This window comes from Marmota flaviventris, chromosome 6, assembly GCF_047511675.1.
Source record: "Marmota flaviventris isolate mMarFla1 chromosome 6, mMarFla1.hap1, whole genome shotgun sequence".
In the NCBI taxonomy this organism is placed as follows: domain Eukaryota; kingdom Metazoa; phylum Chordata; class Mammalia; order Rodentia; family Sciuridae; genus Marmota; species Marmota flaviventris.
In genome coordinates, this window is record NC_092503.1 from 4,407,898 (window position 1) to 4,435,799 (window position 27,902).

The window sequence follows — 27,902 nt, forward strand, 5'->3', positions numbered from 1 at the left end:
TTCCAATCAAAATTTCAATGACATTCCTCATGGAAATAGAAAAAGCAATTATAAAATTCATCTGTAAAAATAAGAGACCCAGAATAGCTAAAGCAATCCTTAGCAGGAAGAGTGAAGCAGGTGGCATCACTATACCAGAACTTAAACTATACTACAGAGCAATAGTAACTAAAACAGCATGGTATTGGCACCAAAACAGACTGGTAAGCCAATGGTACAGAATAGAAGACCAGAGACTAACCCACAAAATTAAATTATCTTATATTAGACAAAGGTGCCAAAAACATGCATTGGAGAAAAGATACCCTCTTCAACAAATGTACTGGGAAAACTGGGAATCCATATGCAACAAAATGAAATTAAACCCCTATCTCTCACCTTGCACAAATCTCAACTCAAAATGGATCAAGGACTTAGGAATAAAACCAGAGACCCTGCATCTAACAGAAGAAAAAGTAGGCCTTAATCTCCATCATGTGGGATTAGGCCCCAACTTCCTTAATAAGACTCCTGTGGCACAAGAATTAAATCAAGAATCAATAAATGGGATGGACTCAAACTAAAAATTTCTTCTCAGCAAAAGAAACAGTCTGTGAAGTGAATACAGAGCCTACATCTTGGGAGCAAATCTTTACCCCTCACACCTCAGAGCATTAATCTCTAGGGTATATAAAGAACTCAAAAAACTAAACACACACACACAAAAAAACCAAATAACCCAATCAATAAATGGGCCAAGGACCTGAAGAGTCACTTCTCAGAAGATGATATACAATCAGTCAACAAATATATGAAAAAATTCTCATTATCTTTAGCAATCAGAGAAATACAAATCAAAACTACTCTAAGATATCATCTCACTCCAGTCAGAATGGCAGCCATTATGAAGACAAAGTGTTGGCAAGGATGTGGGGGGAAAGGCACACTCACACACTGCCAATATGGAAAGCAGTATGGAGACTTCTTAGAAAACTGGGAATGGAACCACCATTTGATCCAGCTATCTCTCTCCTCAGTCTATACCCAAAGGACTTAAAAACAGCATACTACAGGGACATGGTCACATCAATGTTTATAGCAGCACAATTCACTATATTGTGGAACAAACCTAGGTGCCCTTCAATAGATGAATGGATAAAAAAATGTGGCATATATACACAATGGAATAATACTCAATAGAGCACTAATCTCTAGGGTATAAAAGAGAATAAAATCATGGCATTTTCAGGTAATGGATGGAGTTAGAGAAGATAATGCTAAGTGCAGTTAGCCAATCCCCAAAAACTAAATGCCAAATGTTTTCTTTGATATAAGGAGGCTGATTCATAGTGGGATAGGAGGGGGAGCATGGGAGGAATAGACGAACTCTAGATAAGGTGGGGAGGGGGGAAGGGAGGGGCCATGGGGTTATTAATGATGGTGGAATGTGATGATCATTGTTATCCAAAGTACAGGTATGGAGACACGAATTGGTGTGAATATACTTTTTATACAATCAGAGATATGAAAAATTGTGCTCTATATGTGTAATAAGAATTGTAATGTATTCCGCTGTCATGTATAAATTTTAAAAAAATTAAATTAAATCAATAAATAATTTTTAAAAACGGTGTAACCAGTAGTGCAGACACACAAAGTTAATGCACGACCCATGATGTAAATCTCAATAAACAGCACAAACATGAGCCAAGGGAATAGGTGTTTATTTGGCAGAGGGCATTACAGCGCCTGGTTATGTCCGTTTTCACCTACATCAGCTTTCTGAGCTGACCGCCCTCCCCTCTACCTGGAACCAGGTGAAAGGTCCATGCACATCCCCATCACTGCGGTCGCTGCTGTTGCTGTCAGCCAGAGGGAACCTGCCATGGGAGATGATCTCGGAGGGGACAGGCAGACATCATTTTCAAAGACAAAAGATACAAAATAACATGAACTACAAATGCTAGAAGATTTAAGAAGCAGAGGCTCCACCAAGGGCCACGCTGGGAGGACCTTCTGGGCAGATGGACAGAGATGCCCTGGAGGGAACCTGGGTCACTGAAGGACCCAGGCCCTGGTCTGTAAGAGACTCAGCCTTTGAATCACACCTCCAGGGCAGCTTTTGACATTTTCTGAACCGAGGCAAAAACAAAACAAAAAATTATTTTGAGAAAATTTAATTTAATTTTAACACAGTTGAATGCAAGTAAGGGAACAGAATCCTGAAAGCAGAAGACCAATGAAGAGATTCCGTGTCCAGGTGGTAGGGTGAAACGCAACTCGGTGAGACTTTCAAACACCAATTGTAACGACAACAGTAGTAACACTACTGCCATCAGTTTTTCTTACTCTGCCAACCTCAATTAAAACTAAGAACTAGTATTCTTCACCCAAGAGTTTAAGAAAAATATAAAACTTGAGTTAATGCTTAATATTTCAAACTTTTAAGTTTCTAAAGTAAAATCAGAAAGAATAAATGAAAGAGAGAGGAAAAGAAAGAAGAGAAAGAAAAAGAAAAAAAAAATCCATCTACTGAAACTCTTCCCACCACAAGAGGGCGCTCCTGGACCCGGGAGCTGAGCTGGTTGAGCAGGGTGGTCCATAGGACCTGCACCAAGTCTGCCTGAAGCCAGGGTTGAACCTGGTCACCTACCCAGTTACAGAAAGGAGACAGCCTCCGACACTCCCCCATGCTGTGTGAGACATCCACACAATCTTAAGATCACAGAGGGTATGGAGTTCTCATCAAACCTAAGCCCTTTTCATCAGCTCTTCAGGGTTGGTCGTTTTCTCTTTCAGTGGACAATAGATGCCTAGGTGTAGCTGGAGCGCCCAGCTCAGCCCCACTGAAGATTCCCATGCTTTCCTTCTACGAGTTCTGCTGGCAAGCGGACCATTCTCCTCCAGAGCCCTCGTTACACAAGCCAAGCTGAACCTGTTTCCCAGCGGGACAACCAAGAGCAAGCCAGGTTAGCAGAGATTAAAAATAGGATGTTGCTGCAGAGTCCTGGGACCAGCTGGCAAGTGACACAGGAACCTCAGGAGAGCCTGGCCAGCCCAGGCTGTCCTCGTCCTCTGCCGCCCCAGGGGTGGGGATGATTGCAGGAATCCTGCCAGGAAAGGGCTGCATGAGCAGAGAAATGGCTTTCCTCTGAGTCAAGCGACAACAGCTGTCACCAGGAGGAGAGAAGTGATGGAAAGTGGATCCCCTCTTTCTCTGGGCAGTGTCGGCTGACTCCAAAGAGGCTCTCAGAAGCACGAGGTCCTTAAAACTACAGTAGTTCATGCGACATCAAAGCAGTGCTTAGCTCGGCTCCCTGGCTGTCTCTCCCTGTTTATTTATGGCTCGCTGCACATTTTCATGCTATTTTCATAAGGTGTTTCAGCTGCCACCGCTCCATATTTGAGTGACAGCAGTGCCTGAGAAGCACCATGGTTCTTGGGTGCTCTGTCCCCAGCAGCGTGGCAAGCCAAAGACAGCCACGAGAGCAATCACCTCCCAAGCAAGAGAACCGAGAAAGAGCTCCCAGGGCCTCCTCCGCCCAGACTGTGGGACCCCGAATGAGCGGAGGGAGGAGCCCCTGGGCAGCTCAGGCCTGCCTAGGCCCTGGGGGAGCACAGATGCCATGAAAGGCCTTGCTGACGTCTTTCCTTTCTCAGGGCACAGTAGCCCTCTCTTCCTTGATGGGATCATTTCTAAACCTCTGTCAGTCACTGTCCTTCCCCCAAACTGGCTTCATTTTAAATGTACATTTGAGTTCCCATCAACTCACAGACAGGAGTCAGGAGACATAAGTCACCACGGAGCATTTTGCTCCTCCCTGGGAGTGTCTTCCTTGTAACAAGGGAACAGGGACAATAAGAAAGACCTGCTAGGAAACAACTGTAGCATGCCATCTTCTATCAACTAGACAAGATGCATTTCCCCTTCAGACAAATTTAGTAACAATTTCCTCCAAGCCTGACTTCTCTGCACAATTACTCTCCTTGAAAAAGACAAGTTGTGTGTTTACGCCATGGGGAAAATATGGAATCTCAGCACTCAGAGATAAAGCAGGGAGGGTCACAGGAGAGGTGGCCAGGACAGGCGAAGGAAAGCGCGGCTGTCACGGGGTCCCTGAATGAAATGACACCAGGCCCTCCTGATGAAGCCCCTGCCCCTGCCCCCAGGGAGCACTGGCTTTGCGAGGCATCTTTAGATGGACCAATTGGATATTCAATATGGCATCACAGGTACCAAGTTCAGTGCCATGGTTTCTGTTTACAACACGTATTTCCCACCACTATGTTTAGTATTTATGAAACACTGGAGACCGACAGGCTTTGGAAACCACCAACGCACTTTTTCCACTGTCAGTTTGCACCCCATTTCATTGCATTGAGCTCTGAGACCTCCACTCAGTGGGCCCTTCCCTGGGTTGGGAGGTCTTTAGGGCCCGTGGACCACGTGAGGCCTCGTCTCCCCACAGTTTCCAAGACCAGTGCCAACATTCTCTTGCGGACACCTGTCCTCTAGGAACTGGGCTGAAGCCCGAAACACATCTCACACAGGCCACTTACCAGCCTCCCAAGATAACTGGGGTCAGAATTAATCAGCTGTCTACAAATAAAGGCCACCCATGACTGCACTCCACAGGCACGCAGCTCACAGAGCCTCTGATTTCCAACAGTTGCATCAGCCGTAAACACACTGAGAGCTGGCGCCGGTGGGTGAGGGCTCAGGAGGACAGCACCGCCTTCTCTGAATTTCTAAAATCAAATTCGTTTGCCTTTGTCAAAATCATGAAGCTTAAAAGTGCCAAAACTAGAGACCAAGCCACACATGATTTGAATGCTCAGGTCACTCTTAAATCGTAGTCGTGTGGAGGGCAGGGAGGGCCCAACCTGAGGGGTGCCAGGCGTTGCCGCCCCTGATTCTCATGGGATTCTCAGGCAGGGACATTATGCAGATGAAGACACCAAGGGCAGACAACTGGTGACTTGCTGGGGACCACACAGTGACCCAGTGAGCTGGGAGGCAGACCCAGAGCTCCCAGGCCACCCCACCCCAAAGTGCGTCTCCCATGTCATCCCCCTAACCCAACAAGAATCCTTTAAGTCTTAAAAGTTTAAGACAATCCTTATTTCTTTGATGAAAAAATATAGAACATAAGAGGAAAATTAACATCAAGAAACTTCTAATCCTCAGCAAAATGAAGGCTCGGGAGCCCCTAAGTCCTTCCTTCAGTTGGGATGGTGCTGTGGTGGTGGTCTGCTCCTTTCACGGGTGAAGGTCTTACTTCCTATGGTTTTTTTTAGAACTGTGTGGATTCAAATGTGTTGCAACAATATCTGGGCTATCATGTACACTCAGTCATGTACACATCATGTACACTCAGACGTGGAGGGCGGAGGTGGGGGGCTCGGTCACTGCCCTACCCGAGCCGGATCTGTGGCTCCTCTGACTTCGGCCTCCAGACTCCCCTGCAAACCAGGAACCCCGGCCAGCACAGCAGCAAGCAGCCCTGGCAGGGGCCCTGCAGGAAGTCCGACTCAGCCCAGAAGAGCAAGCTTTCTGCTGTGCTGAGCCTGGAGTCAGAGTCCTCAGGGCGTGGAATGTGAGGAGGCTGGAGGAAGTGGCTTGTCAGGGACCTGGGACTCCTCAGATGGGACCCGGAGTTAGGGAGCAAAATCCTGGTTGGGGTCCCACGGGCCACTAGGGGGAGCCAGGGGAATGGGTGTCCACATGTGCTCAGGGTCACCAGATCCAAGGAGGAAATTAGGAAGGGTTACAGCAGTTCCATTCACACGTTCACAGGTTCACACACCCAGAGCCACTCGGGATCCTCTTAACGTGGTGGAGAGAGATGGACCCGAGGAGGGCTCTGGCTCTTCCTGGGACCTGTGGCCCTGTACTGGCAGCCCCACAGGGCCACAGCTAGCAGAGAGCCAGGACACGGGCTCAGGCTGCGGACCATCAGGGTGTTCTCAGGCAGATGGCTGTGGGATTTCAGGTGGCAGCCACAATAGTGCTCACAGAGCATTTAGTGGCGTTGGGCTCAGTTATTCTCAGGGCAAGGAGCTCTGAATTTCTGGGCTCTTCTAAGAGGCGGTAGCAGCAGGGTCTCTTAACTGCGCTCATTCCCAGTTAGCTGTACCTCTCTGCCTGGAGTCACCACCCTGCACTGTGCTAGCACAAGGGACGAGCCAGGAGTTTGACCCACATAGTTTGACCCTTCTAACTACTGCCCGCCTCACCCTTTCTCTAAGGAAAAATGTTGACACTGTTTTCCAAGCCTTAATTATACATTACAGCCATCTCTTTAGTCAAAGAAAAGCCGCATACAAACTCAAAACCATATTGACAATATTGACCCATCAGGCCCCCATGAGTTACACTTCTGCCTGCCAGTATGACAGAGGCCCCTCCCTGGGGACAGACACAAACACTTTGTGTCCTTGACGGACAGCATCCGTTTCTGGAGCAGGCAGATTCTTCCCTGGAAGATTTATGGGAGCAAAGAGAATTGAAAATAACTTGGGGTTAGACTCTCGCTTTGTAGCATTTCACAGCGATGAACGTAAGCTACTTTGGATGCAAAGTGTGCTTCACAGACATGGTCTAAATATGGATCCGTGTGTATGTACAGATTAGACTAAGCACACAACAGAAAAACAAGCTGGCTGTCCATCCCTTCCCCTCCCTCTGTAGGAATTTGGCTTGAGATGAAGGTTTGATCTTTCAGCACTAACATTCTCTGAGTCCAACTGAGCGCAGCAAGGGAAATAAACACGTTGGCTTCTGAGCCGAGTTCTGCCGTAGATTGACATGGTCGCTGACAAAGAATTAGCCTCTTGTTGCCTGAGGCTCCTACTCTACAAAAGGCGACCCATATTTTCAACCCAAACAACTTCAATACATTAATACTTAATGGCCACGCAGCATAGTTAATGATGCGAATGCTTAACCAAGGTTATGTGCATTCACCATCAATGCTATTTTGGTCCTAAGCATTTTTCTGGCCTTCACAGTTATATGGAAATTAAGCATCCTTTAAAGGGGGAAAAAGAATGATGTATGCAAACTCCAGTTTCACAGACCGTGCCTCTGAGTGCCTTGGCAAGTCAGAGGAGACAGGTATCCTGAGCTGTTGTTCAGGATAATTCCTGGTTCCTGGTTTCTGATTTATGTGCCTCTCCCTTGCCCAATACAGAAATTATCATGTTGGTCCATTCGGGCCCCCTTTTGTTGCCTGTAGCCTCAGTCTCTCAAAATCACCTGTGATTGAGTTGAGGGTCCCCAACACTGGCCAAGAATGACAGGCTACCCTAAAACAGCTTGAAAATCAAGTGAAGCAAGGCACCGTTCACCTGCTGAGTTCTGTCTTCCATTAACAGATAGAGGTTAGGCTGAAGTGCCCAGAACAAAGGCCCTTAATTAGAGTTGAAACAAAACAGATTCAGAGCCATTTGTTCTAGGGGAAATCAATGCCCAGAGACAGAAATTCCTAGAATTGCTGTGTAATCCATAAATCCCAGAAATAACCCATATTTTCTTAGAACAAACGGCCTCCTCACATTTGGAAGGGAATTCCATGAATGTGCTAGGTTAGGTAATGGCAGCTGCTGTGAGGAATAAGCTCCTAAGTTGTACTGGTTTCATGCTGGCTTTTGTATCAGCCAAGTGCAGGTGTTCTTGGACCATGGGCAGTATCTGAATTCTGAGCTGCCTTCCTTCTTGGGACTGCATCTTTCACCAGCGACCAAGAGTCCTTTTATCATCCAGATCACAGATGGAGGAAGAAGGGTGAAGACAAAGAGAGGCCTCCTAACCACCACGGCCTGGAAATGCCAAGCATTCCTTCTGCTCACTTCCTTATAATCGGGCTGGTCACCAGACCCCAACTACGTGCAAATGAGGCTGAGAAGTGATGTCCCCAGCAGAGCAACCACTGCTCAGTGACTACTTTCTACCATGGTTGGATGATGCTGAATTTCAGGGGACCAGCCGCAGTTTCTCCATGTGGTCATCTTATGTCTGGTTGACACCGTGACAGACCTCCCATGGCATCCCTGACAAGGACATCATCCACCCATGACTTTGGAGTGCTGCCAGGGACCGAGAACTATATACTTTACAAGAAAACCTGTTTCCCTTTGTGAGCAGATAGATATAACTATTTGTAAGAACATTCTTTCATTGAATTATTATATTTGTCATGAAACTTCATGCAACTTCTACCTGCTGGTCTTAGTTCTGCCCTTCTAGAATCATGCAGAATACATTTACTTTATCTCCCATTGACAGACCTTCAAGGGATTGAAGATGTACCCTGTCTCCTTTAAGTGATCACTTTTCTAAACATTCCCGGCTTCTTGTGGATTTTCATTCCACCTATGTCAGGATGCTCACATGACGAGATGTCTGCGCTTCAGAGAAGGTTTAGCTAAGACGGAGAGGGGCTCATCAAGTAAATAGAAGCAGGTTGGGTGCAGGTGTAGGAGGAGGACTCTATGCATCTTACTCCTAAGGCTGCCTCCAGGGAAAAGCTCCTTCCTGTTTTCTCACCAGCTGGATGGTTGCAAGCAGAATCTTAGCAGCTCAGATCTCCCATTCCTCTGCTTTCCCTTCCCAGTGCTCTGGCACTGTGAGACAGCTTCAGTGTGGGTGCTTGCTTTTGATCACTGTTTTATGCAACAAACAAAAAAATATGGCTGAACTAAAATGATAATAAAGAAGGCTCAAGCTAGTGCAGCCCTTTATGTGAGCCTTACATCACAGGAGCCGGGCTTTCCAGAAATACTGGAGGTGGGCATAAATTAGACACAGAATCTTTTCATTTCCAAAAAAAATATTAATAAAGTTTAGATTAAATATTAAAGAGAAAAGCTACAGTCCATTCCTCGTGGAAGAAGGCTGAGAAAAATGAGGTTTGTTACTCTTCCTCCCTTGAGGCTGGCATGGTAAAATAGTCTATGAAAATATTTGAAGATTTTTAAAAAATATTTTAAAATTAATTTTTACTATTAGAAATTACATTATGTGTAGGAATAGTTTACACCGATTGTGCTGTTTCATACAAATGATCCAGGAAAGCAATTTGTCTCTATGATATTTTATTTTGCTCTATTTTGATGGGAGAAAGGAAGGGTGGAATTGTGAGCAACCTTTTAATATAGTTTAGAAACTTAATGTGGAAAGGGTACTAATATTGTAATTACCGGTTTTCTTTTATCAGCCGCAGTTCTCTTTGTCACTTCTGCTATTTAAAGTTACTGTTCACGTACTGTGGCTAATTCCCTTTGTTAAATTTCACAGCGAATGCAGCTTCCTGAATATTTGTTATTGCAGTCCTATGGATGCGGGCTTCTCAGATAAAGGAAAAGCCAGTGCATCCATCTGTGAGCAAATTAAACATGAGTTTAACCCCCTGGCTTCCAGGGCTCTGTCCCCTGAGGCAAAATGTGTCCTCTGTGACTGACCGACAGGACACAGCATTGTAGTAACATACATGTCTTATTTTTAATGATATTTGGTAGAACATCAAAAGCGACTGTTTTGACGTAACCCTGCATTAAAACAAAGAAGCCACGTGGGGAGGAGGCAGAAGGCCATGGCTGGAGGGAGGGATCATGAAGTGAAGAACAAGAGAAAAGCAGTGAAATGCTTCTGAGGTAGGAAGGGGAGGCCTATGTCCATTCCTCAGGTAGAGTCCCTGACAGGTAATCCCTTGTTGGCAACCTGGTTGGAGTTTTTGAGTTGTGGTCCTGGTACAGAGAACCAAGAAGGGAGAAGGGAGAAGGTGGAGGGGTTATTTTTGTCTTTACCTCCCACCCCCAGTTGTCTCCTTTCTACAGTTTGCCACTAATAGGAGTCGGCCCTTAAGGCAGGTGGTGCATATTTAGTCTTCTCTCATTTTCTCCCTTTTCAATTTTCAGAGAAAGACAGAGGAAGAGGGAGAGAATAAGAAGATAATCAACCATTTCTTCCTGTCCCTGTAATCTAATTTTGAGAAGAGAGAAAAGCAAAAGGTTCACCGCACACAGGACAGGACATGCTTTGTCGCTGGGGAGCGCCACATTTATTTACTCATCCCACAAGCATTTCCTGAATGCCTACCATGCATCAGGCCCGGAGCAGGCCCAGCTGCCAGGAGCTGGGGGCTGCTGCAGGAAGGCTGGCCTGAACAAGAGAGCCTGGACAACACACCAGATGGGGACCAAGCAGGGTGACGAGAGGCAGGACAGGGGATGGCTCTGGAGAACCTCTGGGCAGCATGGAGATAAGGCCTCAGTGCTGCGAGACGTCCAGCCTGTGACCTTCCAGAGAATCCATGCTCCAAGCCCAGGAAGAGCAAGCACAAAGGCCCGAGGCCAGGAAAGAGCTGCCTGGGTTGGAGGAGCCTGAGGAAACCAATATGGTGGGCACAGGAAGAGCCAGGAGATGAGGCTGGAGGAGCCACAGGCCTGGCTTTTAATTTGAAAGTTGAATGTGTGTATAACTTTCATCTTAGTGTGTTCAAATCAGGGTCCAATGAGGTCTAGACCTTATTCATAACTATTGCAACTGGTTGATGTTTTGCTTTAGTCTCTTTAGATCCATAGGTTTCTCTTGCTGCAGGGCTTAAAGTAAGAGATATTATACTGAGTCGAGTTTTGAAAGCCCACCCTGGCTCTGAGTGGACGCCAGATGGCAGGAAGGAAAGCAGGAAGAAGAGCAGCTGTAGTCTCCGCAGTGGTCCAGCAGAAGATGAGGGTGGTCTGCACTCAGGAGGTTCTGCAGGAGAAGGAAGGGATTCGGATGATTAATGGACTTGTTTGTTGATGATCTCAATCTCTAGGTAGAGCTTTACAGGGCTTAAATTTTAGGGACAGTCAGCTGAATTGACAGGTCACAGAGGTATGCCTGTTCACATGACAGACACATGTGAATCTGATCTGTGCAATCACTTCCTGCATAGAAACGGAGGTGAGTGAGGAAGAGAACCGTGTGGGAAGCATGGAGAGTCAGTGGAGGAGTACAACAAGAGGGAGTCTCGAAACTCATGGGAAGGATGCCGTCCATACCCCCACTCTCCCCAGAGTCAGGCCAAGCAAGGTGCCCACTTTTGATTTCCTCTCAAAACTGATCATTTCACTTGAAATTCTCACAAATCATTCTAAAGCCACAAAACAACCTACTAGAGTTAAGCCAATTTAAGAACCAAATAATAAAAGTGCGGGGTTAAAACCAGCTCCGCTGCTGAGGAAGAGTGGCTGGGCAGTCATGAAGGGCCCCAGAGCTGATGCCCAGCCATGAACCTTGCTTCCCACCTCTTGCCTGTGGCCCCGCAGCCACGTCTGCCCCTGCCACTCAGGAGCCTTTTCACTCCTAATTGTTGTGCGCCTGCTCTGGCCAAAATCTTTTTGCAGCTTGCCTTTCATTGCACTGCGCTCTGGCTGCCCGCGGAGCACTCGGTGTGACTCTGAGCAGCGCCACTCCTGCATCCTGTTTGTGTGGCTTTCTTTTTATAGTCTGTGTCCATTGAATGGAGCTTTTGCAGCATCTGGAAGCTTTGCTTATAAAGTGGCTGTGTGTTCACCTGTCCCTCGGGTTTGACTCATGCCCATGACCCTAATGAGCCTCTGTCGGCTTCTGATGTCCCCCTGTTTAGAGCTTTAAAAATGGAAGAAGGGAAGAGGGAAGAGCAGAGGGGGACAAAAAGAAAATGACAGGGAAATCCAAGCTTCCATTCATTATTAACATTTTTTGGCTTAAGTGTCAACCAACTTCGGGTTCCGGGGTGAGTAGGTCAGCTGGTGGTTATTTTTATTCTCTGTGTGTGCATATTGTCTTTCACACTCAATGATGACCAGTGACGTCAGGGCTCTTGGCTTCACATCAACTGCGCTTGCTCCTGGTATTGCTGAGAGTGTGAGCACAGCTGAAGATGGGGTGACTGTCCTTTTTGTCGAGCTGAGCTCACTTTCAGGATGTCACCTGTCTGCAGTGGTTTCACGTAGGGATGACAAGTTTATAACCATGTGGCTCAAGTGACATTATGCACCTAGCTTTGGGTTTGGGCTTAGAATTAGATCCATCATCACAAATGTTCTATTGCACCCCATTCTAAACTGTTTGTCTTTATTTCCCCATTTCCTTCAAGAGCACTGAGGCTCTGTCTACACAATGCCGAACATCTAGATCAGAGTTGAAAAATGCAACTCAAGGCCCCAATGTTTCTGTAGTAGAAAAAACAATGCAAAGTTTCTTATATTTGGATAAATGAAGAGAGAGAAATGCTTCGCCTCTATCAGAACAGCAGAATTGCTCTACATGAAAAGCACTAAAACTATACTGAGTTGAATCAAGCTGTTATTGATATGATCCATTGCAAGCCCCAGAGTACCGTGCAGATCAATAGCTCAACAAGGATTCTCTTCTCTGTGGTTCTCCCTAGAATGTTGCCACAAATAGCATGACCCTTCTTGCACTCAGGAGGAATCTTTTATGCTCTTAAAGCAGCATCATTTCCTATAGGCAAAGCAGGGTAATTAATAATTACTATTTTGGGTAGTAAGTGTTTCGCTGGGTGCCAGCCACTCAGCTAAGCTTTTAATATGAGTTATCTGGCTTAATCCCTTCAACAGCCATCAAGATATCTCCATTAAATATATGAGGCATCTGGGATTTAGAAAGTTTAAATAACTTGTCCAGAGTCACTCCTCTGAATTATAGAAGCTTGACTCATGCATATCGTATATTCTTACATCATGCTGTCTTTTGGAAAAAAAAGGACTTTGTCTGGTCCAAGTGGGCCTGGTTTTTATTTTTTGGTCACTAAAGCTGGGTGTGTCTGAATCCCCGAAGCCCCTCCTTCCTCATGCGTGTGTGTGTGTGTGTGCGCGTGCGTGCGTGTGTGTGTGTGTGTGTGTGCTGGGTGCTTGTTGTTTGGTTGGGCTCCTGTCCTTTGTTAGTTTCCAGCTGTTATGTGGAATAGCATTCCCGTACTCTGGAGGGAGCAGAAGCTCTGAGAGAACCCAGAACAGATCCTTTGCAGCATTTCCTGCTGAGGGAGCAGGAAGTGTGAAGGGATCTTGAGGAAGCCTGGCAGAAGGAGGTTCCTGGAGTTGAAAAGGCAGAACCATCAGACCCTGCGAGGAGCCCCAGGCTGGCCTCAGAAGTCAATAAGAGATGGATGCCTGAACAAGTTCCCCTTTCCACCTATCCACAGGGACTCTATGAATAAGTGGACGGTGGATTAGAGAAACTTGTGCTTCTAAACACTGTTCTATCCACCCTGAAACTCACAGCCCTGCCAACAGAGCAAGGTCAAAGGCAACCATCACTGCTCCTGGACTTTCAGAGTGGTATCCCTTGAGATCTTCCTCTTTTAATGAAGTCACCAACGGCCAGGGACCAAGTGTCAGTTTGGGGTTAGTAAAGCTGAGTTTGATTAGAGGAAAAAAGAGAGGAAGCAGAACAATCTAGGATATCATGCAGGTGAAGTGGAAAAGGATATCCTATGAAGGACGGGAGATGAGAAGACCTGTGAAGGACGTCACAATCCAGCTCACAGGAGCTTGTCTCAGAGAGTGAAGAGTTTGCCTCAGTCATGTACAGAGGAGCCTTGTGCATGCTCCTGCAGAGCAAGCCCACCTGTTCCCATGGTCCCACAAGGACAAAGGGAGAGGAATAGAACAAGCACCAAGGAGAAAGAGGGCTGGTCCTCCATGATCCTGTTGCTCCTGTGCATTCCTAGCTCACTCCTGTTTCCGTGCACTCAGCACCGTGTGCTGCCTGGATGCTTGATGCTGGGCATGGTGGTTGAAGGGCCTGTGTTGGCAGATGACACAGATGGCTCCTGTCCCCCTCCCCCAGACTTTGCAGCCAGCAGAAAGACTCAGGCCGTCTTTCAAACAGAAAACAGCATGCATGCCCATGTGGAGAGCAGCAAATTCACAATAGCAAACTATGGAACCAGCCTAGACGTCTATCAATGGATGAATGGTTAAAGAAGATGTGGTATATATACACAATGGAATTTTATCCAGCCTAAAAAAAAAGAAGAAGAAATTATGTCATTTTCATAAAAAATGGATAGAACTTGAAATAAGACAAACTCGAAAGGTCAAGAATTGTATGTTTTCTCTCATGTGTGGGAGCTAGAGAGGCAAAATCCTAGGGAGTAGTACTCTATCAGTAGGGTAAAGGAAAGGGGCTATTATGAATTTGCTGCTCTCAACATGGGCATGCATGCTGTTTTCTGTTTGAAAGACGGCCGGAGTCTTTCTGCTGGCTGGGAAGTCTGGGGGAGGGGGACAGGAGCCATCTGTGTCAATTGCAGACACATGTCCTTCAACCACAGTGTCCAGCATCAACCAGGGAGGGAAAAAGGAACTACTTGAGATTGATACTGACCAAATTCTACTGCCATGTTGTGAGCATGCATGAGTCCCACCAATATGCACAGCTATAATGAGCCAATAAAAATATGGAAAAAGATAAATATAGGAAAGGAAACAATCTAAACCCAAAATCAAATTAGCAATAATAATAATAACAGCCTCACTTGATTTCACATTTCTGTCTAATTCATACGACATGCTTGTCTATCTTTTTCAGGCACCTTTTTTCAAAAGCGGGCTCCAGGGGTGCAGTTACCACAGTATCAACCACCTGCACATCAGCCACGCCGTAGGCTCTGAGTCTGCAAGAAGACCACCAATGAGAGCCTTGACCCATAGCACTTCCAACACATTCTGCAGGGCCCATTTCTTTGTCCTCTGAAGACTTTCTCCCCTGGTCTTGCAGAACACCTGGGTCCCATTTCCTCCTCCTGTGTGCCCCGCACATCCACAGGAGTTCACTCATCACCTATTACTTTTGGAGGGAGGGGCAGGGTTCCACCTGAGCCTTTTCTTTTCTGTGTTTTGGAGACGTGCACACTTGCTAATGACTGCTCTTCTTCTGTGTAGAGCTTTAGCTTTGTGAATATAAATACCCACTAAAATTATCTACCTAGAAATCCCACCCGCATCTTTCACGCAGCAGCCCAGAGCAGAACCCATTCTCCCTGCATGGAATAGTCTGACGTCGAGCACAGCATCATGGTGGCCTCTTCATCTGGCTCTGATGGTGAACCAGTCACCCTCAGGCCTTCCCCACACCCCCACCTCCAGTGAAACTCTAAGCTTCCTCTTAAATGCCTCTATAATCTGCACTTCTTCCAAGACTCTACCAGGAAGTGCCCGGCACAGACTAACAGATGTCTGTGCCCAATTGTGTTTGGTGAAAGGATGGACATGACTAAGGTCAGCCCAGGCCGCATCACGGCTCCGCTCTGTGTACAACGGGGTCACACTGTCTTGCTCTCCCAGAGTCCATGGCCCAGTGACTCATTCCGGACCCCTGTGGACTTGTGCCCTGACAATGCCACTTTCAGAACAGGCTGGAACAAGTTTCCTAATGTGCTGAAACTCCACAGAGGCTCTGAATTCATCCTAAGTACTGCACAATCAGAAAATAGCAAGTGTTTTGTCTGCCTTCATATAAATTCCTATCAATCAAAATCCTGTGTGGTTTTCCTGTGTTTCTCTATTTCGCTCTTCCTCCATTCTGTGCCCACTTCACACCGCCTGCCTCCACCAGCTCCCGGGTGCCCCATTTCCAGTTTCTGGCACTCCAGTCTCTTGCTCAGTTCCACTCTTCTTCCTTCACATAATGCCCGAAACGCACTGAAATGCTCATTGTCTTCTGTTACAGGCAGAAGAGAGATTAACACATACATATAGCACATGCACCCGCACGTATCCATGAGTGTGCATGTTCCACAGATCGTCATTTTGCAACTTCATGGTGTCCATTAATATTGGAGAAGGATTTTTCTTAGGGAGAAAGCAGAACTGAATACATTGAACTTGTTTATGATGATTTCATTTATGCTTATAGTAGATATTATTAAGAACTTGTTTTCTATGATGAGATTTAAAGGCAGAACGATAAGTAACAAAGGGAAAAATTCAACCAAGTTTTTTTTTTTTTAAGTGAAGGAAACTAGGAAAAAAGAACTTGAAAGAAAGTTTTTTAAAATCACAAAACAAATTTAAAACACCACTTAATAATGGGAGGCAAAGCTCTGGGATATCCAGGTTGAAGCTGCAAGACATCAAGAGCTAGAATAAAATCACCTCTGGGCACAAATGAATTTTAATACTTCCCTCTTTAACCAGCCCTCCCATTAGAGGTACAAGGCAGGATGTTTCTTAGCACAGATTATAATTTTTAATTTTTTTCTCTTTTTAACCTGAAGAATTTTCTCCCTTGTTGTTAAGTAAGTGAACACAAACCAGCCCATTCATATCTGTGTAAGCAGTCTCTAATGCAAACGTGATGGTGTGCATCAGAGAAGAAGAAAAATTAACAACAAACACACCACTATTTCCCGGGGAAATGTGGCATTTGTAGCGTGTGTCCTGTGTGGCACGCACTGAATGAAACTTTGTATAAGCTCTTCTACACACACGCCTAGGATTTCCCATTAAAAATGGTTTAGATCTCTTTGCCAGGGAGGTGCACCAGTTTAAGAGCAGAGCCTCTGTAGGAAGAGCTGGTCAGGGACATTCAGTACTTGACGTTGGGTCTGATAATGCTTTGGCAGTGACTAACCATTCACCATGAATGCTCCCATGCATATCTCTCTCTCTCTCTCTCTCTCTCTCTCTCTCTCTCTCACACACACACACACACACACACACACACACACACACACTCTCAAAGCCTTAAACAGGATGAAATAGAGCAGATGCTGCCTGGTAATTGTGGAGGGCAAAATAAAAAGGATTCTTAATTTGGTCATGATTCATTAGTCGACCTCTGTAAGAGGGAGATGAGTCAGTACTTTTCACTCCAAGAGGAGATCAAAGGTCGACACCTCTTTGGTTTCAAACAGTGGCCATCCTCTGGACTTCTCCATGGAGTCTGGAGAGCCCTTGGCTCAGACTTCCTCACAGGGATTTCTAGAACTGACTTAACTATTAAAGAGGACACTTATTGGGCAATGCCCAGTTATCCAGAAAAAGCTTCTCTCAAAAACCAGCTGTTCTGACCCTTAGGAGCTCTCTCCTCTGTGGTGAGCTGTGACCCTGGACCTGGAGCCAGAAGCCGAGTCTCTGGGCTGGAACCTCTGCACACTTCAGGTCTCGGGCCCTGAAGGCAGACTCTGGCCTCTTGCTTACACTCGGGTGTGTTCCAGGTAGACAGAGACACCAGGCTTTGCTTAAGGTTCACCTTTCAGGGACAGATCATCCTTTCCAACACTTTAGAAAAGAGATTGAGAAAATTCACCTCCCGAATTTTGAGATCCTAAAAAAGATATCAGTCAACAGAGATTCCTTTCACAAGTGAGTCAGGGTCAGTAAAACTGACCAATGCACTTCTGAAGGCAGCGGGTAAGGTTGTCTACAGGGCTGCTCTGCTTTGGAGCAAAAGATTGGGTGGGTTTATAATTTTGCTGGATTCCTTTGGTGGCAAGGCCCATGTCAACTGGGCAGATACACAGGAAGATAGGGAAGTAGATGAATAGGTACATAGAAGAAATATAGCACAAAAACAGATTTAAAAGCTTGGGGTGTGAAGATAGCATCTTCTGGTGGATATGCATTCTTCACCCATTCACGTGAGCTCAGTTACTGCACTAGACCTGAAGCAGCTCCTCAGTTGGCTCTCACAACCCAAATTCTGACAGAAAAGAAGGCTTGCTTGCAGTTCTCTCCCACCTGTGCCCAAGACGCAGGGTACAGCGTCAACCCTGTTCCTAAGTCACTGAGATCTCCCCCCGACACTTCAGTGTGGCTGTTACTCATCTGTTTGCTTCAGTTTCCTTTTAGTCCTGTCTCCTCCTTATGCCCATCTTAGTCTGGGGATTATCTGAAATATACACAGTTTTAACACACAAACCTCAACTCCATGACTATACAAATCTTATCCATTCCATTTCCCTTCCTTCCAACTCTTCCCTATCAAAGGAGTTGACCAGCTTCATCGGGATCTGATTTAGTCAATGTGTTTCAAGGTTTAAAATATATGCAGATTGTCTCCATTATTTTCTCCTTTCTCACAATTTGCTTTTTCACATAACAGCACATTCCAAACATCACCACTGCTCTGTCTCGAGCTCCATCTCCTTCTCCCCCAGCTCCACAGCATTCCACTGCACGTATGCCCAGCAGTTTATAAATCAGGTCCTCGAGTGCAGGTAGCCAGGTAGCCATCAACATTTTACAATTATAAATATTGCTGCAACTAATAACTATGCACCATTTTTGTGTTATTGGGGATCTATCTTCAGAATATATTTCTAGAACTGGATGTCCAAGTTGAATAACAACCATATACATAAATGTTAGAAAGTGCTAAATTCCTGCCACAGGAGCTGGGCCATTTGAACTCCCACCAGCAGGGCATCCATGTTTCCAGATAGCTTTGCCAACAGATTAAACTGTCCAGCTTCCATATTTTATCAAAATGGATGGGTAAGAAATAGTATTTCTCGTATCTTTAATTTTTATTTCTCTTATTAAAAGGGAAGTTAAACATCTTTTGCAAATAAATAAGTCATTTTAAAATCTCTTTTCTGGATTTGCTACCTGTGAGTAACTTGCATCTATTTTTCTATAAGATTTTTGGTCATTTTTCTCTCCATTGCATAAAAGTATTTTGTATGTATGTGTGCGTATATATCTATATCTATCTATCTATCCATCTATATACACACACACACTCACATATGCGTATATAGATAGATAGATATTTATAGATATAGTGTATAGCACTTCATCTGCATTGTTCTCAGTTTGTCATTTATCTCTTGACTTTATTTATGGTTTTATCTACTATGCAAGAGCTGGATTTTTCCCAATATATGCTAACTCAGTCTTTGCATTTATTATGCATGGATTTTGAATTTTTTTTAGAAATCCTTTCTTACATGAAGGAAGGGAATAGATCTAATTTTATCTTTTTCCCAATGACTACCTAGTTACTCCAGTATCATTTATCGAGAAGTCCATCTTGGCCCCCAATGATGTGACATACCACCTTCATATTATACTGAATTTTTAATATGTAGTTGATTCTCTTTCTGGATTCTTTGTTCCATTCCACTTGTTTCTTCTTCCATAAACTCTTTCATTCTGTTTTAATCATAGATGCTTATAGTATATTTTATTGTATACTACTTCTTCCTTTTCACTGAACTTCAACTTGTCTACTATAGGAAGAAAGCTATATGTGTGTGTGTGTGTGTGTGTGTGTGTTTTAACTAAGAATGAACTCAGTTTACAAATTAACTTGGGGGAGTTTTCATGCTGATGATATTTAAATACTTACATCCCCTATTGGGTCTTTCTGGGGTGCCTTATGATTTATTTGAGATTGAGTTTAAGCAATTCTTTTTGAGTTAACTTTGTGTATTTTATCACTTATTGCACTTTAATTGGGATTTTTCATTTGTAATATCTTCTAATTGTTTATTGGTAAATATAAAATCTATTGATTTTGCATTTAAATTTTATATCCTAATTGATTAATTTTTTTTTCAGTTAACTGAGTTTTATCATCCATCCTCTGGAGTTCTCCAGGCACACCATCCTGTCACCTGAAGAAAATTATATTTATTTTCCTTTTATCCTTTTCTCTAGTCCAATTACATTGGCCAATACTCACAGAACAATCTGAAGTAGGAGTTATGGTAGCAGGAGTCCTTGTCTTCTTCCTGACCTCAATAGGAATAGCTCTAGTGTTTCTTGGTTAAAATTGATTCTGGAATTGAACTACATCTCAATAGCCAGAATTCCAGAATTTTCTTAATAATCTTTTTCTTAAGAATATATTTATTAAAGTCTTGAATTTCCAGTCCTATTTTTTTAAGAATTTTTATAAAGAATGGAGTTGGATTTTGTCAATGGCTATTTTCTGCAACACTGGAAATAGTCACATGATTTTTCTCTTTAGATCTAATTATATGATGAAATATATTAATAAGACTCCCTAATCCTGAACTATCCTTGAATTCTGGTATAAAACCACAAATGGTCATGGTGAACTGTGGATTTTACCATTACTATTAGTAAGTGCAGTTTCACTCTGATTTCTTATATTTCTTATATTCTTTATCAAGCTTATCCATCAATGGTATTAATTCTTCACAAAAAGAATTCAGGAGCTTTTCTTCATTTTCTAAACTCTAAAACAAGTTTTGTAGCATTGGAGCTATTCTCTGAAGTTCTGCAAACATTCCCTCTGACACTGCTTGGTGTCTTGAGGCATAGAACCCAATATACGTTTCTGTTTCTTCTGTGGAAACTGTTTGATCTTCCATTAAGGTTAACTTTGGAAAACTGTATTCTACTAGGAAATTAGCCACTCCTTCAGGCTTTATAAATGCCTTTGCACACATATGTACGAGTCTTCTTCTAGGATTTAACTTTCTCTCTATAGTAATTTACTCCTTTCCATTTTTTATTTTGCAAAATTTTGCTTCTATTTTCCATGGTTAAGTTAGCTATTGGGTTTTGTCTTTCATTATTTTAAAAACTGCTTTTATCTATTAATGCACAGTACCATGTATCTATGTCATGGTATCATTTCCTTCCACTTTTCCCCTAAATTCCATTGATTCTTGTTTCATTTCTTTTTGTGTGTGTGTTTCCTATGGTTTTTGATTTTTAAACTTTGTATCTAAGGTGTTTCCTTATCTTCAAATGCTTGCTTGAATCTTTCCCCTCAGTTTCGGTTATCTCATTACAACTTCCTTTTGTTTCTTTTGTTTTGGAGTTTTTCTCTGAGTCTTTGCGTCTTCTGTGTGCTCTATTTTCTATTCTCTGACAATGACGGCATGCGTGTGATGCCTGTTTGGATCACTGCATCATCAGCCGTTATTGCTTGGGTGGGACTTGTAGCAGACAGTGCAATGCTGAACACCCGTCTGCTGGTGGATGGTTTTCTTAGTGAAGGGAGGTGGTGGCCGCATAGAGAGAAGAATGGCCTGGCTGGCGTGTGTACTACTCCTTCACCCCTGCAGACCTCTTAGCCCCTCCTGTTTCCTTCTTTCTCCTGGCTAGTGTGGTTCCACAGGTACCGCCCTTTCCTCGTTCATACAACTCTACTCCACATAGCACACCCCGGGGCCACCTCCTCCAGTCCTGTTCACACTCCAAGTCCTTTGCCTTACCTTCTACTCTCACCAGTCCTTCAGCATTTCCTGTTAGATTTCTCATGAGAGTCTCTACCTAAGTCATCCTCGTCCTGTCTTCTCTTTACACCTTGCCAACCCTACTTTCATTCCCAGGACCTTGCAGAGATGGGGGCAGGAGCTCTGCTGAAACTGGTTTATTTCTCTACCTGCAGGGAGTTTATAGATCGCGATATCCTCTGACGTCTAGGAAGCTGAACGCATGACTCCTGATGTTTTATTTGGTATATTTTCATGGAAGGATGGACAAGGAGGTCAAGCTGTCAGGCACATGAAATGCCGTCCCCCGCCCACCCTCAGGAGACCTCTGATCTTGATGAGGGGCTCCTATTCAAGAAGATCGTGAGAAACCTGAAACAGACCTTAGGAGCTGGAGAAACAGACCTCTGCCACCTACAAAGGCCACAGTGGGTCCCCAGACACTGGTGTAGGTGTGGTTGAAATGCTAGTCACCTCTGAGGGACATCCTGGAGAGCAACTGGGGCCATGGGTATGAGAGCCCACATGGGAAGTTCTTCATAGTGTCTGTCTGTCATCCCAGTGACCAGCCACTAGAATCCTTCCTTCTGGGGTCACCCAGGGGATTAGAATTCTCGACCTTCTCTGCTGGCACTTTGGGGTGTGTCCTTGGGCCGACAAGGTGGCACGTTGACTTCTAGTTCAGCTAGCTGAGAACCAGCTTTTAAGGCAGAATTGCCCTGAGATAGGCGATTGCTAAGCAGTGAGCCAGGCATTTCCCTATACACCAGGGAACTAACGGCCCCATGCTTATGCCAAGCACATCACCAGCCTTGGCTGCCGAGTTTTCAGCTAAAAAAAAAAAAAAAGACAAGAGAAGCAGTGTTTAAAACATGGAAAATTTCCTAAAGTTATCGTTCTGGTTCAGGGATTTACGGGTCAGAGTGAAGTCTTTCTTTTCACTCTTCTAGGTCAGTTCAGTCTCCTATGAAATAGCAAACCCGTCAAGCTACCAGGAAAACCATCCTCTGCCTTCCTTCCTCTGATTTTCATTCACACACACGCCCCCAGCTCACCGCAGCCCTCAGGACTCACCTCCGGTTCTCAGTAGCAGCAATGACAGTGTCTTGGTTAAAAAAGAAAAAGAAAAAGAAAAGATGGGTAAAATATCACCCTAACCTCAGAGGCATGAGTAGGGCCCTCATTAGAATTCAGGACCTACAGCTGGAACTTCCAGCTTGGGGCGGGAGATAAAGTTCACTATTGTTGGCTCACAAGTGGCTCAGACTTCCTGGCAACTGCAGTGAATTACTCAGTCATTTATGCAGGCCTTCAGAAACGCTCCACTGTTTCCCAACAAAAACGGCATTCAGGAAGAGGGAGGTGGCTCCCAGGGCCTGGAGAGCGGCTTTGGGGCAGTGAATGGGCACTGTGGCCTCCCGTGTCAATGGCTCTGTGGGAAAGGCAGTGATGTCACCGCGAATGCATTTTCGGGCCTGGCCTGCCTTCCCTGCTCCCGTCCTCCCCTCCAGCTCGGAGGCCAGCTCCATTCTCAAAGTGCAGAGCTCAAATGCTCAGAGGCCCACAGCACGCTGCTGCCATGGCAACGCCGCCTCCGACACTTTATTATGTTGCATAAAAAGTAGAAAAGACTTGAAAGGAAAGGGCAAGAACCAGAGGGGACGAAGCCAGTTTGGCTGTGCTGGGCTTTGGTGTTGGGTGGACAGAAGCGGAGAGGACTAAGCTGGGGAGACCCCGAGAGCCAGTGAGGGCCTCTGGGAAGCAAATGTCCACCACACTCAGAACTCTGTTCAGCCCTGCGCTCCTGGTCTCCCACACGCAGGAGAGGGACAACCTGACAGATGACAGGAGAGGAGACCAACAAAGTTTTCACAAGAAGTAAGGCCCTGCTTCTGGAAACGCTCCCCGTTCACAGGAGAGAGGAGGCTTCCAGACGGGCTGTCTCAGAAGGAGGAGGGGAGGAGGGCAGGAAGAGTGCAGAGGACTTGGAGCTCTGGGGCAAGAGCAGTGACAGGCCAACCCCTGTCCTCGGACGCCCAGGGTTCTCCAGCCTATTGTCACCTGGCTGTGGGAGGGGCTCCAAGGTGTCCGCTGGGCAATCTGCTCGCCACAAGCCATGCTGAGCACAAGGAGAGGCCTCAGTGTACGCTCCTCTCGTAGTGGACGCAGCGCTACCTTGAACTCCTGAAAGGACACTAAAAATTTGTGTCTGATAAGTTTTATATCCATTCTATCAAAAAATAGGTAGTAAGCAATCTGATAATGCGGGCTTTGAGTTGCTCAAACAACTATTCCTATAAAAGCCAGGGCCAGTGGGTGAGGACACATCTGTGCACGTGTGGCTGTCAAGGGCCCCTTCTCATTGGCTTCTGCCACCTGGTCTGTGGGAGCCAGGTGCTAACTCCTGGGACCTTGTCCACTGCCTCTGGCCCTTTCCCTTACCTACTTCCCCGACAGCTGTCAGCTGAGCCTGAGCACTCTGTTCTCCATGGATGACACAACATCCAGGGCCCAGGGACCTTAAAACACATAACCCTACTCACAGCAGACCAAGCCCTACAGCGCGGAGGTGGTAATTCTGTGGTGTTTTCCAACAGCTCGGGGTAGGTGAAAGAGTGGGAAGAACGAGAGAGAAGGGAAGGGGGAAAGACTTCGGAGAGGACGTCGTCTTGGATGCGCAGGTCTGGAGGCAATGGACTTGGGGAACAGAGAAGAATGCACCGTGTGGGTGCATGGTGCTTGGCCTAAATGGTGTCTCCAGGAGCTTGGCTAGAAGACCCGCCAACACGGCATGGCCTGATGACCCCCGTGGCTCTTCATTTGTGCACCATGGGTCCTCACTGTGGGTCTTGGGTGGGGCAGACCCCACCACTTTTTACTTCCAGATTGTTGGGACAGTTTAGTTTTTGCATGTTCAAGTGTGCATTCCAGTTTAGATCAGAACTTTAGTTTCTTGAGCAGTTCAAGGTTTGGCTGAGAGATGAGTACATAATTGGCATTCAGGGCACTTGGATCTGACATTCACACAATGGGAAGTTCTTCAGAGGACCCCTGGGAGCTCTGGAGGCCACTTCAACCACCTCCACGGGACATGCTCCGGTCCCAGAAGTGCACTACCAGGAGACACTTCTCCTTGCCCCCGGCCAGGCGCTCCAGGCTCTCACCTGGGACCCTCCCTCCGGCAGGTGGTCCTCTCGAGTGTGTGTCTCCCAAAGCCTCCACACCAGCCAGCTGCTGCCATGTGCACTCGGCCAGGGAAGGCTGTCCATCTCCCCCCTGCCCCAGGCCTGCCATCCTCCCTCTCCTTCTGTGTTCAGGGTCGATTCCAGCCAGACTCTTACCTGCGGATCTAGAGGTGAAAAGCAAGAGCTCATTTCTGTATCCCTCTCACCCTGGTGGACCTGCTGTAGCCCCACAGGAGTTCTGCCAAGTCCCCGGCCTGGTGGCTGAGGTGGCCTAAGCAAACCCCGCCCCCCACATCCCAGATGTGTAGATTCTGCCCCTTCTCTCCAAGGTTCCCGAGTTTTATGGATGTTCACTTGGTGCCTGTCTTCCCTTCCCTCTTGCATTCAGCTTGCACAAGGTTTAGAAAGATTTACTTACTAACAAGATTTGCTAATATGCTTACTCTATATGCAGTAAAATAAAGAGGGAAAATTCGTCTGTTCACACTCACACCCCGCCTCTCCCACTGAACCCTCGATGCGTCTGCTTGCACTCATGCAGGCGGCTCAGGGTGAGGCCCACAGAGCATTTTCCTTCTGTCAGCCCTCCATCCACGTTTAGCTCCTCTCTGTGGAATGAGGGAGTGTCTATTGACCCTTGTGTCCTCCTCTGGCGCTCAGGCTGATATTCTGAAATAGGAAAGTCCCACTCAAAATCCTGCCCAGAACTTTGTTCCCCGACTCCTCCTGCTTCCTTCCTCCTCTTCATCCACAGGCGCACGTCCTGAAAACGTCTTTTATTTATTTATCTAGTCATGTGTTTATTTGTCAGTACTGGAATCAATCCCGGGGTGCTCCACCGCTGAGCTGTCTTCAGCCCTTTCTATTTCTACTTTGAGACCGTGTTATTGTGTGACTATGAACTGTCCCTGAAAAGCTCATGTGTTGGAAACATGATCTCCAGTGTAGCAACATGCGGAGATGATAAGATTTGAGAGCTGTGACCTTATCAGTGGATTAACTCAGCTGATAGATTAAAATTGGGAACAGACTACTAGGTGATAACTACAGGCGGGTAGGACATGGCAGAAGGAAGCAGGTCACTGGGGTCAGGTAGCCTGGGGATTGTATCTTGTCCCTGGCTCCTCGGTCTCCATTACTGCTTCCTGGCTGCCATGAGCTGAGAAGTCTTTCTTTTCCTTCCACCGTAGTCCAAAACGGGGCCGCATTTGGAGACCTGGTCTTCACAGGGTTAATCAAGTTAAAATAATTCTTAGGGTAGACCCTAATCCACTCTGACTTGTGTTCTTATAGAAAAAGGGACTTGGAGCAGACTGATACAGAGAAGCTGATATGAAGAAACACAGGGAGAAGACAATACCCACCAGCCATGGGGTGAGGCCTGGAAGAGGTCCTTCCCCACTCAGGGGGACGCCCCCTGACTTCACACTTCAGCCACAGTCTACAATTCTGTATATCTTCCAACAAAATTGAAACAAGTACATTAAAATAGATTGAAGATCACTATATATATATATAGTGATATACAGTGATATATATAATATATATATAATATTGGTATTATTTTATTGTGATATGATTATATAATTCTCTTTTGCCATCTGCTTTTTGACTTTTAGACTGCCACAGATGGCACCAGCAGCCACCTGACCAACTAGTGGAAAGTTGGGGTCTAGAGAGTGAGTCACTTGGGTCTGGACAGGAAGATTCAAGCTGGGGGATGGTCTGTGGTGTGCACCGTCCCTGGCTCCAGGTGGCAGCCCAGCGGCTGGAAGCCTCACTGTGGGTACCTGGGGAAAGGCCCTCGCATGTGGGATGAGTCGGGCATCGGGGAACATGGAAGGGAGAGTACTTACACAGACTGCGGGACTGGCTGCTTTGTAGTCGGCAGCGCCGATGCTCTAAAGCAGGAGAATGAGAAGGCGGGGAGCCAACACAGTGCGAGTGCAGCCTGAGGGCCGCGGGCTTCTCTGGCAGCTGCAGACTAGCCCTGCAGCAGAAGGCTGGTTGAGTCAGTCAAGTCAGGTGCTACGCTGGGGGGACATCTTAGTGGGAAAAACCTAGAGGGTCTCCACAGCAGGATGCAGACATCTGGGTGGACCCCTGAGCACCTCAGCTCCGCAGAACCCCAGAAATCCCAAAGCTCACAGTCTTTGCCCCTACCACGAGTGAGAACTAGCAGATCCCAGTGGGACACACCACAGAGGTCCCTCCTGGCACAGCCGGCTTGGAGGGAGCTCTCTGTGGGATGTGGTGGCCGACCAGCACAGTCTACTGGAGCCCTCTCATGGGGGGTTTATTCCCAGTAGGCACAGAAGAACCAATGGACCTGCTCATGTCACCACCCATGATGACCCTACGAGTTTGCTTCCCATCCTGCAACCTGGGGGCTGCGAGATGGAGTCCAGCGCCTTTGCCAAGGGAAACAGGACAGAGTTCATTGAATCACTGACTGTGGATTCTCCTGACTCCTTATGTCTGAGGACCAGCAGGTGGGAGGCGAAGTCACCACTGTGACTAGAGGACCGATCTTGCTCTTCCACGGTGGGGACAGGCAGGAATGCCCACAGGACCGCAGGACCTCTTTGGCTGTCTTTGGGGGTTCTCTTGTCCAGTTGGAACTGTGAGCAGACACATGTAGCAACCATCCCAAGGAGGAGTGATTGCCAAGGTCTGAAATGGTGCAGAATGGTATGCCCTGGTTGTGGGTTGAGGGTGTCTCTTAAAAAAACATTAATGTCCTGATACCAGAGAAGTGGCCTTAATTGAAACAAGGTCTAAGATGAGGTCATTCAGTGAGTCCTCATCCAATGTGACTGGTGTCCTGATGAGAAGCAAAGAGTCAGACACAGACATGTATGAAGATAGGTGCAGAGACTGGAGTAGTATGGCCACCAGCCAGGAATGTCCAAGGCCACCAGGCCTGGCACAGGTGAAAGGATCCACCCCTGGATGCTTTGGAGGAAGCATGGCTCAGTCCACATCTGGACTTCAGACTACTGGTCTCCATGACCTGAGGGAAGTACTGTGGCTTTAAGCCTCCATTTTGCAGAATTTTGTCATAGCAGCCGTGGGAAAGGACTTGGGTGGCAGCTCAGGGAGCGGGGCCATGAGGACAGATGCTGTCTCAAGACTCGAGCTCTCTGTGCGGGTGTCAGTGGTCACATTCCCCTCTCCCTTCAGAGAGAGGCACAGCAGAGCCCTGTGTGGCATCTCCTCAGATAAGCACCCTGAGGGCTCCAGGCCCCCTCCAGGTGCCCACTCCAGACCCCTTTACGAGAGCCCACGCGGGGGTCCAGGTGAGGGATTGCCCCCAGAGGCTGCACCTTCAGACCCCTGGTGATCATGCACAGGCCATGTGTCCCCTGCACTGCAGGAGAGGGGTCCTCTGATGCCCAGCCTCTGCTCCAGGATTCACCAGCAGCCGGGCACGGGCTTGCTTGAACCATGCCGCCAGCTGAAGCTCTCCCACCGGATGCCCCCTCGTGCATCACTTTGCTTGGACAGATGTGAACCCCACCTGGGGTCCAAGTTAGCCTGGCTGTGT